Source organism: Callorhinus ursinus, unplaced genomic scaffold, assembly GCF_003265705.2.
Source record: "Callorhinus ursinus isolate GAN/ISIS: 27379988/994484 unplaced genomic scaffold, GSC_fseal_2.0 scaffold884, whole genome shotgun sequence".
Taxonomy (NCBI): Eukaryota; Metazoa; Chordata; class Mammalia; order Carnivora; family Otariidae; genus Callorhinus; species Callorhinus ursinus.
In genome coordinates this window covers 1,894-15,663 of record NW_027397939.1, presented here as the reverse complement: position 1 = coordinate 15,663, position 13,770 = coordinate 1,894, and the positions used below count along the sequence as shown (strand labels likewise).

Below are 13,770 nucleotides of genomic sequence, written 5' to 3'. Positions count from 1 at the left end.
GCTGTTGGTGGGAATGCAAGCTGGTGCAGCCACTCTGGACAATTCAGAAAGTTGAAAATAGAGCTACCATACGATCCAGCAATTGCACTACTGGGTATTTACCACAAAGGTACAAATGTGGCGATCCGAAGGGGTACGTGCACCCCAATGCTTATAGCAGCATTTGGGGGTTGCCTGGGTAGCTCAGTTGGTTAAGTGTTTGTCTTTAGCTCAGGTCATGATCTCAAGGTCTTGGGGTCAAGCCCTTGTCAGGCTCTGCACTCACCGGGGGGGTCTGCTTCTCCCTCTGCCCCTCCCCTTTCTCATGCTCTCTCTCTCTCTCTCTCCCTCTCTCTCTCAAATAAATAAAATCTTTAAAAAAAATTTTGTCATTTTAAACCTCCAAATAATGTTGTTGGTTGGCCTACTTAATGTCTAAGAAGTCTTACATAAAGTCATAGTTAGAAATTGTTAAAGTTATTATTGGAAATGATTTCTTGTTCCATGCACTTTGTACTAGAAATACTTCTTGGCAAGGTAAGAATCAATAGAGGGAATTAAAGCTATGAGGGACACACATGGACACACATTTTCCACTCTATCGGCACCATGACTTAATCTACACAATAAGATAGCTACTATTGTTGTCCACTTTACAACTGAGCAAACTGCAGGAGAGCAGGTTTAAAAAACCTCAGAGCTAAGATGTACATTTAAGATGATTCAACCCTGATGTCAGACCATGACTAGTAAATATGGCTATTTTTACTTGAAACTTGAGCCTGCCAGAGGGAAAAAGGACATTGATTTGGAATGCCACAATATAATAATGCCTCATAATAATAACAGCTAGGATGTGTCAGGAAAGGAAATTTTCATTCATTTCATTGTTAAATCTCTCAGCAACTACACACACACACACACACAATCTCTCAGCAACTACACAATCTAAGTATTACTTCCATTCTACAGGCAAGGGAATTAGTTAGAAATTAAGGACCCATATCTAGTGAGTAAGAGAGTTAGGGATTGGAATTTTAGAAAGTCTGACTTTGGACCCTGCATTTGTAACTGCTCAGCCATAATATCTTAGGTGAGAGAGAGTTTGTGACTGTAAATTTGATCCAATGTCAACTTCCAATTTTTATCTTGTTTCATTTGTGGGCTAATGATAGAATTCTGCATATAGAAATTAGTTATTGGAGTTTAAAGCTTTGATCCTGAAAAAATAAAAATATCCCTCCGAATGTGTGCCAGACTGAGCCTTATCTCAGAAGCTTGCAGCTCCTCCTCCAGAACAATGAAAGGTAGGTGTTCTGCCTCCAATCACTACTCCCTCCCCCCAGAGGATGGACTCCCTTACCTGAGTACATCATAAAACTTGTCCTTGTCTTTCAAGTTCTGTCACAGGATATGCTGGATCTATATCATAGAGAAAATGGAGCATTCTGCTTGGGTTGCTTATAGATCTAGAATCATACACAGGTATTTACCTACTTTATCAATACCCTCCTGAAAGATAAGACCCTCTTGCCAGGACTTACCATAAACATTTGCTATGAGACCCTTTCACTCTCTCTCTTTCTTTTTTTTCTTTTTGTAGCGAGGGAGAATGCATGAGCCAAGGGTGGTGATGGGGCAGAGGGAGAGGGAGAGAGAGAGAATCTTAAGCATGATCCATGCTCAGTGCAGAGCCCAGCTTGGGGCTTGATCTCAGGACCCTGAGATCATGACCTGAGCCAAAATCAAGAGTTGGATGCTTAACTGACGGAGCCACCCAGGCGGCCCTGAGATCCTTTCTCAATCCTTTCAACCACTTGTACCATTTGGTCTTGCCAATTTCCAATTTCCAGGTTGTATGTCCACGTGTCTGTATAGTCCTTCAGCTCCTTACATTCCATTCAGAGCTCCTCTCCTGCTTCCCTTAGCCAAATCCTTCTCATCCTACTGATAGCACATTTGCTTAGCTTGTTTCTCTTTTTTCCTTTTTAGGTATACTCCTGGTATCTTGTAAGTGTGAATACATTTTATTTTATTTATTTATTTTTAAAGATTTTATTTATTTATTTGGGAGAGAGAGGGAGAGAGAGAGCATGAGTTGGGGAAAGGACAGAGGGAGGGGGAGAAGCAGACTCCCTGCTGAGCAGGGAGCTGGATGTGGGACTCCATCCCAGGACCCTGAGATCTTGACCTGAGTCAAAGGCAGACGCTTAACTGACTGAGCCAACCTGGTGCTCTTTATTGAATTATTTCCTAAGAGCATGGAAAAAATGCACCAGAATCATCTAGTTTGTCAATTAAAAATGCCAATTTCTAGACTCAACCTGTAAAAATGCCATCATCCTCTGGGGTTAGGGCCCAGAAATACAGATTTTTAACAATTTCTCTGGGTTATTCTTATTTACCTTAAAGTTTGAGAACTACTGGATTTAGAGAGAAAGAAGAGAATTGGGCAGTTTGAGTGTGATTAGGAAAAAGGGCTGAGGTATAAGAGGAGGCTAAGTTGTTGGTCAGAAATAGAAGAGCCTATAAACAGGAGGCCTAATTTTCTAAACTAGAACCATCACCAACTTTCTAATATGGTGGTGGAGCTAACTTTATAGTTGACCCAGAGAAGCAATAAATTGACCCAGGCTTCTAATTCTCACAACATGCCAGATGGCTGGCTCATGCCCCATCGTGCCCATGAATATGCAGGGATTATTCCTTTCAGGACTGGGCTTAGTATCCTCATACATATGAGATTAGACACAATCTTGAATACTTTGTGCTAGGTATCCTACCAGGTACTGGAGATATAAAGTTGCTTAAATTGCTAAGGAGCCATAGCAGATATCAAGTTAGATATCTTGATTGCAAATTTATAAATTCCATTAGAATTCATTTAAGGCTGTGATAAAAATAAAATCAAAGTCATGTGGGGGCAGAGAAAGGAACAAATTTTGTTTGGGGGCAGTATGGAATACTTTATAAGGTTAATAACATTTAACTGAGCATTTAAGGAGGACTTGCTGCAGATCAAGACAGGATATAAGTCTTTCAGGTTTAAAGTAACCCAAAATACCAAAACTTTTGAGTTTTTCAATGGGAAAATGAGACTATAAAGATTATTCCTTTTTTTTTAAAGATTTTATTTATTTATTTGAGAGAGAGAGAATGAGAGACAGAGAGCACGAGAGGGAAGAGGGTCAGAGGGAGAAGCAGCCTCCCCGCTGAGCAGGGAGCCCGATGCGGGACTCGATCCCGGGACTCCAGGATCACGACCCGAGCTGAAGGCAGTCGCTTAACCAACTGACCCACCCAGGCGCCCCAAGATTATTCCTTTTTTATTATCAAACTACTGTTTAAAATACACTTATAATTATTAAGTAAGTATATTCCTTTTTATTTTATTTTATTATTTTTTTAAGATTTTACTTATTTATTTGACAGAGAGAGAGACACAGAGAGAGAGGGAACACAAGCAGGGGGAGCAGAAGAGGGAGAAGCAGGCTTCCCGCCGAGCAGGGAGCCTGATGCAGGGCTCGATCCCAGGGTCCTGGAATCATGACCTGAGCCGAAGGCAGATGCTTAACGACTGAGCCACCCAGGCGCCCCTGTATATTCCTTTTTAAATATAGCAAGGCCAGAGCATACGGTTTGTTGGAAGAAGAATGATTCAAACCTGATGGGTTTCAAGGCTCATAGGAGCATAAACTGGCCCTTGAGACAGATGAAATTTAATTTTTGTCTTTGGATCCTTCCCATCTCTGCCAGTAGTACCTTTATATATCCATTACATGGTGTTCTTGCTTTTAGGTTATTGTCAAATAATCATTAATGTGTTAATTTAAAAAGAAACGTGAGTATTTTGAGTTATTTACTTCTTAATAGAAATAATTCAGTTTTTTTAAAAGATTTTATTTATTTATTTGAGAGAGAGAGAATGAGAGATAGAGAGCACAAGAGGGAAGAAGGTCAGAGGGAGAAGCAGACTCCCTGCTGAGCAGGGAGCCCGATGTGGGACTCGATCCCGGGACTCCAGAATCATGACCTGAGCCGAAGGCAGTTGCTTAACCAACTGAGCCACCCAGGCGCCTGAAATAATTCAGTTCTTAAAGTCTTGAGGTTAGAATGACTAACACAGTGACTGCGGAATGAAAATTTTCTCTGAAATTGTGCTATCCGGGGCAGGGTTACTTTGTCTTGTGCTTTCCCAAATACAGTAGGTTCCCAGTTACTTCTCTACATGCAAAATTGGATCTTTACATGAAACTTCAGTGACAAGAATAAAGACAAAATTTTCCAAAAGCTTAGAGGTGTGCTGTTTGAGGCCCTAATAAAAGAGGAAGTTGTTAGTCTCATTATCTGGGTATTCAAAACATAAACATCAGAGCTTCCCATAGTGCAGTACTGTACTTTATTGGCTCAAGTATTGATCTACGTGTGCAGGACTCAACAGCCAAAACTAGGAATGGGGGGCTCTCATTCCTCTCTTCCTTCCGAAAAACTGAAATTATTACTGTGTGCAATGAAATATACCATATGTTTTGTCCTGCAAAACTATAAGCCTTAAGATATGTATACACAAGACTTGATTCCAACAAGTTCCTTTCTAAGTCAGAGTAAGAATGGATTTTGAGCACGAAATTGCCTGAGATAGGAGGCTAATATAAATTGACTTGTACCTGTTCCAATGCGGGGCTTCTTAGGCTTCTTCCCCTGGCCAGTTTGGAGAAGGTGAAGGCAGAGGACCTATAGGGCTCCTGTTCATGGGGAACAGAGCACACGGAAGTCTTCTTGTATTAACACCTGTTTGCTTCACGTGATACCAGGCAAAACCCCTCTGTGGTGTCGAGAGAAAAGTTCCTATAACTTGGCATGATTAATTCTTTCCATACCTTATCAACGAACATTTACTTTAACTTGCTTTGAACTTGCTTTGGAATCCCAAAAGGAAACACCTTTGACCCAACTTTATTAAAAATAAACAGTGTAATTAGTCCTTTGAGGCTATAAGGAGTAAGTTGTTTGAGTTTTGTCATAGAGTGGCAGTCATACTCCTTTAATAATAATAAAAAAGATAGAGCTATTTCTTGAGTACAGGGTAGAAGAAAGTTTGCTACTATATTCAAACTTGGGGAAATTCTTTTAAACTTGGTTAGTGACTCAAGATCTTGGGTATCTTGATAATGTAATGAAGTTATAAAAATTTAAATATATGTTAGCACAAATAACAAAATAAACCCTATTTTCAATAAATACTGGATATTGAATCACATATTAGTTATGACACTAGTTACATGAACTTGAATATGTTAAATTCTTTGACTGCCAGTCTTGTCATCTGCAAAATGGGTTTCACAAGGCTTTCAAGAGAATGGATTGTATATAGTTTGCACTAAGATAATCAATGAAGATTAGAAAAATCATTTAAATTTTGCTCATTATCAAGTAGAATAAAAATTCTCTTCTCATTTACATAATTCTATAAGCTCAGATTATCCATTTTTCTATGCTGACTTTACCCCCATCCTTTGAATAAATGTTGAACTTAAAGTCCTTTAAAACAACACCATGAACTGTTAAGAGTCTTCCCTTTTTAGATGCCGTTCTACTGAAAAATTTTGCACACTCTGGAGCATGAAGTAAATTGTGAATACTATTGGCTTAGCAGAGATACAATAAAATCAAAAGAACATATTTAAAAGTTCTATTGGTGATTGCCCAAACTTGGTTGGAATTAGGAAATATAGTCATGTCAGACTGTGTATTGGTGATTTTTATTTGTAGCTAACTATGTTTTTTTTTCTTTCTCCTTGAAAATGGGAAAATATTCTATGATACTCTTAGGAGTTCATAGGCTAAATAAATTATGGTTTAAAATATACAATAGATAAAATATAATTTTGCACTGATAGAATTATCTGTCTAGAGAAAAATTTTTCAACATTCCAGGATTGTCAAATCTTGCCCCTTTAGATCAGATAGAATGGTGAGGTCAATAAAAGCAATCTACTTTTAATATGGCAAAGCGAGGAGCCAGCCTTGCTCTGATTTTCAAGAATCAGAGAAAGTGTGCCCAAGAGTGTTGAACACCCTGGTGGTTACTGTGGGTGAGCTCTTCCCAACTTCATTCTAACCTCCCCAGTGGGTCAGATCTGCAGAGGACTGGGAGTCCATCCTGGAGTCCATCCTGTAAAATTCCTAGAATAGTTTGTTTCCTTCAGTGAAACCTAACTGATATAAATTCCAATTAGAGTAGGACTTTTATAAAGTGTGGCAGAAAATCACCTTACCTGGAGAATGTTTTGGTGCCCCACTTGACCCCAAAGCCTTCTCTCATAAGAACAAGAAACAAGAAATGAATCCAAATGTTGTTCAATAACGCACCTGGTGATATCTACAGTCATTCTGAGAAAAAATTCCCTTATGATAGCATTTCATCTTAGAATAAAGACGGAATATCATTCTGAAGGGAGATTAGTATAATTGCTATCTTTTCCCCCCAAAAATGGGCATTTTCCCTTTCTTTTTTTTCCCCCTTATACCTGTTTACTTTGGTTAATCAATGCAAATGAGTAGGGACACAAGATTTTAATATGGTCTTTTGCCCTAGAAGCCAGGCTTTTACCCACTTTATTACACTGTTTTCTTCACAAACATCAGACAAATAAGACTCTGATGGCAGCATCTGTTCCATTTATTGAGCACCCAGTCTGTGTCAGATCCTGTTTCCAGCACCTTAGAAATAATTATTCTTCCTCTTACATTTCCATGGAGGAAAGGACTTCCTTTCTCCTCCACATTCTGGAAATCTTGGATTATCCCCCCTTTACCTGATTTTGTAAGTGAAGAGAAAGAAATAGCTGATCTGGAGTCTGGCTAAAATTCTTTGGGCCATCCCTTTACCAGTAGGTGGAGCTATCGTGCTTCAAAAGCAAGAAGGCAACTCCATCCTTTTCTTTGGACCGGTTCATTTATTAATAGAAAAATGACTCTTTGGGGCACTGTCTCCCCACTCTTACTCTTGCAGGGTAAATAGATTGGCACATGGAATTCCTTTTCTGCCTGTGGGGAATGTCCACAATTTTCCTTTTGTTTACAGCAGATCAAGTAAGAGGGAATATGTAGGAAGCCTCATTTGGCTTTAAGATTAAGGTGTATTTTTCCCATCTAATATTTACTAGAGAGTTCTGCTTTCTACAGATAATGGTCCCCTTGACCATTGCTACAGCTGATTCATTTATCTTATCTGGCGAGAGGCCTTTGTGTATATTCTTTACTGATTAGAACTTAGAGAAGAAGAATTAATCTTAGGATGAGCTAACTTCTAAAAAAGTGCTTATGATTTAGTCAGCCTTAAAAAAAGAAAGAAATTCTGCATTTGGGACAACATAGATGGACTTGAAGGACATTCTATTAAGTGAAATGAGTCAGACATAAAAAGACAAATACTGCATGATTTCACTCATATATATAAAATCTAAACATGTCAAACTCTGAAAGCATAGAGACATGGGGACCTCTCTGAGAGCCTACGGCAGTCCTCTATGTGACATCGAGGGAGGAGGAAAATTATATTTTTTCTGAGTTCAATAACTTTGATCTGAAGTGCTCCTACATGGACACCAGGAGTTCAGCAGTGGCCTTCACATACTTTGCTGGTGTTTTTCATATTCCACACTCAGGTGTGCAAAGAAAAACATGGATGGGATGTAAGCCTTTGCCTGTGTGGCAAGAATTCTGTTGTAGTCAGGGCCTAGGAAAGATGGAAAAAAGGGATTCTTATTCATTCATTTAATTAAACAAATATTTATTCAGTACCTACTATATATGCTTTACATTACTCCAAGGTGCTGCAGAAATAGTGCTGAAGAAAACAGACAACAGAACTTAAATTCAAATGCATGTGAGTGTATGAATGTGTGTGTATGTGTTGTGGGAAGACACAATGAACAAACAAATAATGTATAGTATTTCATCTAGCAATAGGGGCTATGGATGCAGGAAAGATCATTTGCTTTTCTGTTTGGGGATGTGTCCGATTTGGCAACAAACCAAAGGGTGTGTAAAATGGTATATTCCAAGAAATCGGTGTTACTATAATGAACTTGGGCTATAAATGCACAGTAGGTAATTTCTTTTTGCTACAAAGTCTGATCTCTGGGGAAAACACTAGGAGAACCTGTCTTCTAGTTTTTAATCAGGTCCCTAGGATTTCCTCACTCATGAAAACCCCTGGGGTCATATTAAGCAGAAGGCTCTTTTGGCACCGGCAGATGCTATTTACTAGCGCCTACTCTGGAGAAAAACACTCTGGGCAAAGCCATTATCAGGAATCATGATCTGTAAGTCATCGCTCATCAGAGGTCTGTGCTCTGGTTCCCTCAGTCAAAACAAAAATGGTAACAAAGAAGAAGAATCTCCATTCTGGGCTGCTCACCTCTAAAATTCATCAGAGCCTTGGGAATAAGGGAGAAAGGTTCGCAAGGCCCAATAGTGAAGTCCCAATGCGGAAGGGTGAGTGTGGAATTTTATCTGTCCTGTGCTTGTTCTTTCCCAACTTCAGCAATGGAAGCTTCGAGATGACATTATTTCCTCTCTGCTGAGGCAACCATCGATCATTAGGTGGGGCTAGTGGACTTTCCAAAGCAGAAGTGGAGCAGAGACAATGTAGCCCTGATTGGTCACAGGGTTACTCAGTTTTACCTATACGGCCCTTAACTGTTAGTGTGTTTGATAGACATCTCTGAACAATCTCTCAGCCTTTATACAGTGGAGACAACAAAGGCACACAGCAGGGTGGGTTTGAGTTCATTCTCTCATTCAGGGTCTCAGTCTCATTTTGGAGGGATTGGCGGGAGAGAGCTGGTACTCATTGTAATGTCACCCTTTGTCTTGTTCTCACAGATATGCCTTAGAGAGGAACGGCCGCAGGAAATGACTCTTCGGTGACGGAGTTTATCCTCCTGGGTTTAACACAACAGCCACAACTCCAGCTGCCTTTCTTCTTCATTTTCTTAGGAATCCGTGTGGTCACCGTGGTGGGGAACATGGGCTTGATTATTCTGATTGGTCTGAACCCTCACCTGCACACTCCCATGTACTACTTTCTCTTCAACCTTTCCTTCATCGATCTCTGCTACTCATCTGTCATAATCCCTAGATTGCTGATAGGTTTTGTAAAAGAGAACGTCATCTCTTATGCAGAGTGCATGACACAGCTCTGTTTCTTCTCCTTCTTTGTTATTGATGAGTGCTGTATTTTGGCATCAATGGCCTATGACCGGTATGTGGCCATCTGTAAGCCCCTGCTTTACAAGGCCATCATGTCCCATCAGGTCTGCCTCATGCTGATGGTGGGAACATATGTAATGGGGTTTGTGGGTGCCATGGCCCACACCTAGGTACATGCTGAGACTCACCTTCTGTGGTGACAACTTCATCAGTCATTACATGTGTGCCATACCTCCTCTCCTCCGGCTTCCTGCACAAGCACCTACATCAATGAGCTGGTGGTTTTCATTGTGGTGGGCATCAATGTAATAGTGCCCAGTCTCACCATCTCCATTTCTTACAGCTTGATCCTCTCCAGCATCTTCCACATCCATTCTATTCTACAGAGGGCAGGTCCAAAGCCTTCAGTACCTGCAGCTCCCACATAGTTACTGTTTCTCTTTTCTTTGGATCATCAGCCTTCATGTATCTTAAGCCTTCTCCTGCTGGGTCTCTGGATCAAGATAAAGTATCCACAGTTTTTTATACCATCATGGGGCCAGTGATGAATACTTTTATCTACAGTCTGAGGAACAAAGATGTTAAAATTGCACTGCATAAGACTTTGAAGAAAAGAGTGTTCTCCTAAATGGAAACTGTGTTAGTTATAGATGCCAAATCCTAGTAAGGGCATGCAGTGTATGAAGCTATGGAGAGAACAGTAAGAAATCAAAATAGAAATGCAAGTGATTCAAATAATAGGGTCAATGAAGTTAATTATTTATAAATCACTTCACACAAACAATATAAGGAAGAAGAGGATCAGTCCTTTATATTTTCAGAGAAAGTAAAAAGGAGTTCATTTGTCATTCTCTAGCTTATTTTCAGAAGTTATAAAGTTTTAAGTATAAAAGGTTGAAATGTTGAAATCCAGAAATGGTAAATTGTGAGATTTTTGACTGAGGCATGTCTGGAATTCCTGTGAAGCTTTGTCATGGATATATGGACTTTGATGGACTTGAGATTTGGCCATTCATTCATTCATTCATTCAATAAACCTCTATTGAAAGGCTGTGGTGGAAATGAGAGAGGTCTATTAGACTGCTGTAGGGCATTTTGTTTAGGGAGATTCCTTTGTTTCCCCAACGAAGATAAAAATAGAAAGTTGCTCTTCTCCCTGTGGTCTTTGGTCTCAGGGGAGTGTGGTAAAGGGAGATTTACTTCTGATCCTAGATCTTAAGGACAAGAAACTAAGATAACCTTTTAGAGCCTTCAGGAATAAAAGGAACCTACACTGGGTTTTGCCTCTTGGGACTTCAGGGCAGGAAATATAGATAATAGGAGAGGCTATATTAGTAGAAGAATTTTTGTCCTTTTCTCAAATAGACCTAAAAATCTCTATTCTTTTAGTAGTCAGCATTTTCCCTTTATGATTTTTACTGTCCCTTTTGTCTCAGAGGTTTAATGGCACAAACAATATAGTTATTTCATCAACAAGTAGAGACTGAGCATCTATCCTGCACCAGGCTCTGTTTGTTAAACATTGCAGATATAGTGGTAAGTAAGACAGACAATGTGTGTGCTCTCATAGGCCATATAGGATTGTTTGTTTTCTTAGTCTTGAGTTTTGGGATTTCTTGATATATTCTGAACGCAAAGTATATCAGACATATGATTTAAATATTTTCTCTTAATCTGTCTTGTCTTTTCATTCTCTTAATAGTGTCTCTCAAAGAGCAGAGAATCTTAATTTTGATGAATTTTAACGTCTCATTTTTTTATTATGGATTGAGCTTTTGGTGTCATATGTAAGAGATTTTTTGCTTATCCCAGAGTTCCAAGATTTCTCTGTTATGTTTTCTTCTTTAAGTATTATGGCATTTAAATTCATGATCTGTTTTGAATTACTTTTTCTATATGGTGTGGGCTGTTGATCTGAGTAAAAGTTTTTGCATTTGGATATCTAATTATTCCAGCACCCTTTGTTGAAAAGTAGTTCAGACTCAAGATAATTCAACAAAGATATCTGGATCCAGAGGTAGTAGTGGAGGAGAGGAGATGTGTGGATCTCTGGGCACTGATGAATGCCTTTGTGCTTCGGAGTGAGTTAAGTGAAAGTGTGAGAAATGGAATTGCTGGGCGAAATGAAAAGTCTATGTTTCGCTTTTTATGAAACTGCACAACTGTTTTCAAAAGAGACTCTACTATTGTTATATTCCCACTAGCAATATATGACAATTTTTTTCCCAAGTTTTTGCCAACACTTGGTAACATCTGTCTTCTTAATCATAGCCATTCTGATGGGTGTGCAATAGTATCTCATTTTGGTTTTAATTTAAACATCCTTAATGAATAATACTGAGCATTTTTTCATATGTTTACTAGCCAATTATATATCTTTTTTGAAATATCTGCTTAAATATTGTGCCTATTTTCTTTTTTCTAATTGAAGTGTAGGTGACATACAGTTTATATTAGTTTTAGGTGTATGACATAGTGAATTGATAATTCTGTGCATGATGCAATAATCACCATGTAGTTACCATCTGCAACCATGCAATATTGTTACAATATTATTGACTATATCCCCTATGCTGTCCTTTCCATGTCTGTGACTTTTTCTGATTTGGTTATTGCTCTATTCAATACTAAATCATTAGACACAGTTAAGAAAATGAAAAGTCAAATCATAAACCAAGGAAATATATATCTGATAATGGACTTGTGTTAAGAAAATATAAACAACTCTTACAACTTATTATATTTTTATGGCTTATTACTTTTCATTCTTTTACTTTCAACCTATTTACACTGCTATATTTGAAGCAAGTTTCTTGTAGGTAGCATATTTGGTTTGTTTTTAAATGAAACTTGAAAATCTCTGCTTTTTTTTAAACATTTTTTTTAAAGATTTATTATTTATTTATTTGAGAGAGAGAGAGAGAGCACATGAGAGGGGGGAGGGTCAGAGGGAGAAGCAGACTCCCTGCCGAGCAGGGAGCCTGATGCAGGACTCTATCCAGGGACTCCAGGATCATGACCTGAGCTGAAGGCAGTCACCTAACCAACTGAGCCACCCAGGCGCCCTTAAAATTTTTTAATTTAAAAATTTATACTTAGTGATTTGAAGTATTTCTGTCTGTCTACTCTAGTTAGCACAATATACATATGTAACTTACATAGTCTAGTGGTATTGACATTTTATGACTTGGAGTAAAGTGTAGAAAACTTGTTTCTATTTACTTCCCTTTACTGTTTTCCATTTTAAAAAACCGTCTTTAGTATTTCCTCTATATACATTGAGTATCATATCAGGTGGTATAATTACTTTTGCTTCAAAATGCCAAAAAATAGTTTAAAAAATCATGAAAATAAGTCTATTTTATTTATCTCTATTTTTCCACAGTCAGTATTTCTTCCTTCCTGGAGTTCCAGGCTTCCTCCTGTGATCATTTCTTTTATGTTCTGTATACTATTTTAGCCATTCTGAAAGGGTCAGTATGTTGAAGACAAATCATGTTAGATTTCCTTCATTTGGAAATGTATTTATTTCCCCTTTATTCCTGAAGGATATTGCTACTGGATATAGAATTCAAAATTGGTTTGAATTTGAGAAATTCTTTATAGATTTTGGATACTAACCCTTTATGAGATATGTCATTTGCAAATTTCTTCTCCCATTCCAAAGGTTGCCTTTCAGTTGCGTTCATTGTTTCTTTCACTGTGCAGAAGTTTTTATCTTGATGAAGTCCCCAGTAGTTCATTTTTGCTTGTTTCCCTTGCCTCAGGAGACATCTAGTAAGAAGTTGCTCCAGCTGATGTCAAAGAGGTTGCTGTCTGTGTTCTCCTCTAGGATTTTGACTGTTTCCTCTCTCACATTTAGGTCTTTCATCCATTTTGAATTTATTTTTGTGTATGGTGTAAGAAAGTGGTCCAGTTTCATTCTTTTGCATGTTGCTGTTCAGTTTTCCCAACACCATTTGTTGAAGAGACTGTCTTTTTTTCCATTGGATATTCTTATAAAACTCAACTTATAAAATTTATAGAACTTATAAAGCTCAACACCAGGGATGCCTGGATGGCTCAGTCAGTTAAGTGTTCCAACTCTTGATTTTGGCTTAGGTCACAATCTCAGGGTCCTGAGATCTAGCCCTGCCTTGGGCTCTGAGGTGGGCGAGGAACCTGATTGGGATTTTCTCTCTCCCTCTGTACCTCCTCCTGCTCGCGTGTACACACACACTCTTTCTCTTTCTCTCAAAACAAAAACAAAAACTCAACACCCCCAAAAAAATCCAGTTTAAAAATCGGCGGAAGACATGACTTGACATTTTTCCAAACAAGACATACTGATGGCTAAGAGACACATGAAAAGATGTGCAACATTATGCATCATAATGCCGGATGTGGGGCTCGATCCCAGGATCCTGGGATCAAGACCTGAGCCAAAGGCAGATGCTTAACAACTGAGCCACCCAAGTGCCCTGAAACCCCTTTCTTCTTCACTATTTCAAGTGGGGAATCTTCTGTCATCTTAATCATTATATCTCTGTAGGTCCTTTGTCACTTCTCTCTACTTTCATAGAAAATTTTGTT

The 13,770-nt window shown here is 38.7% G+C and overlaps 1 pseudogene; it reads left to right on the top strand.

Annotated features, from left to right (window-relative positions):
• The first annotated feature begins 8,882 nt into the window (after positions 1-8,882).
• LOC112818043 (olfactory receptor 8B8-like) lies at positions 8,883-9,826 on the top strand (annotated as a pseudogene).
• The last annotated feature ends 3,944 nt before the right edge of the window (positions 9,827-13,770 follow it).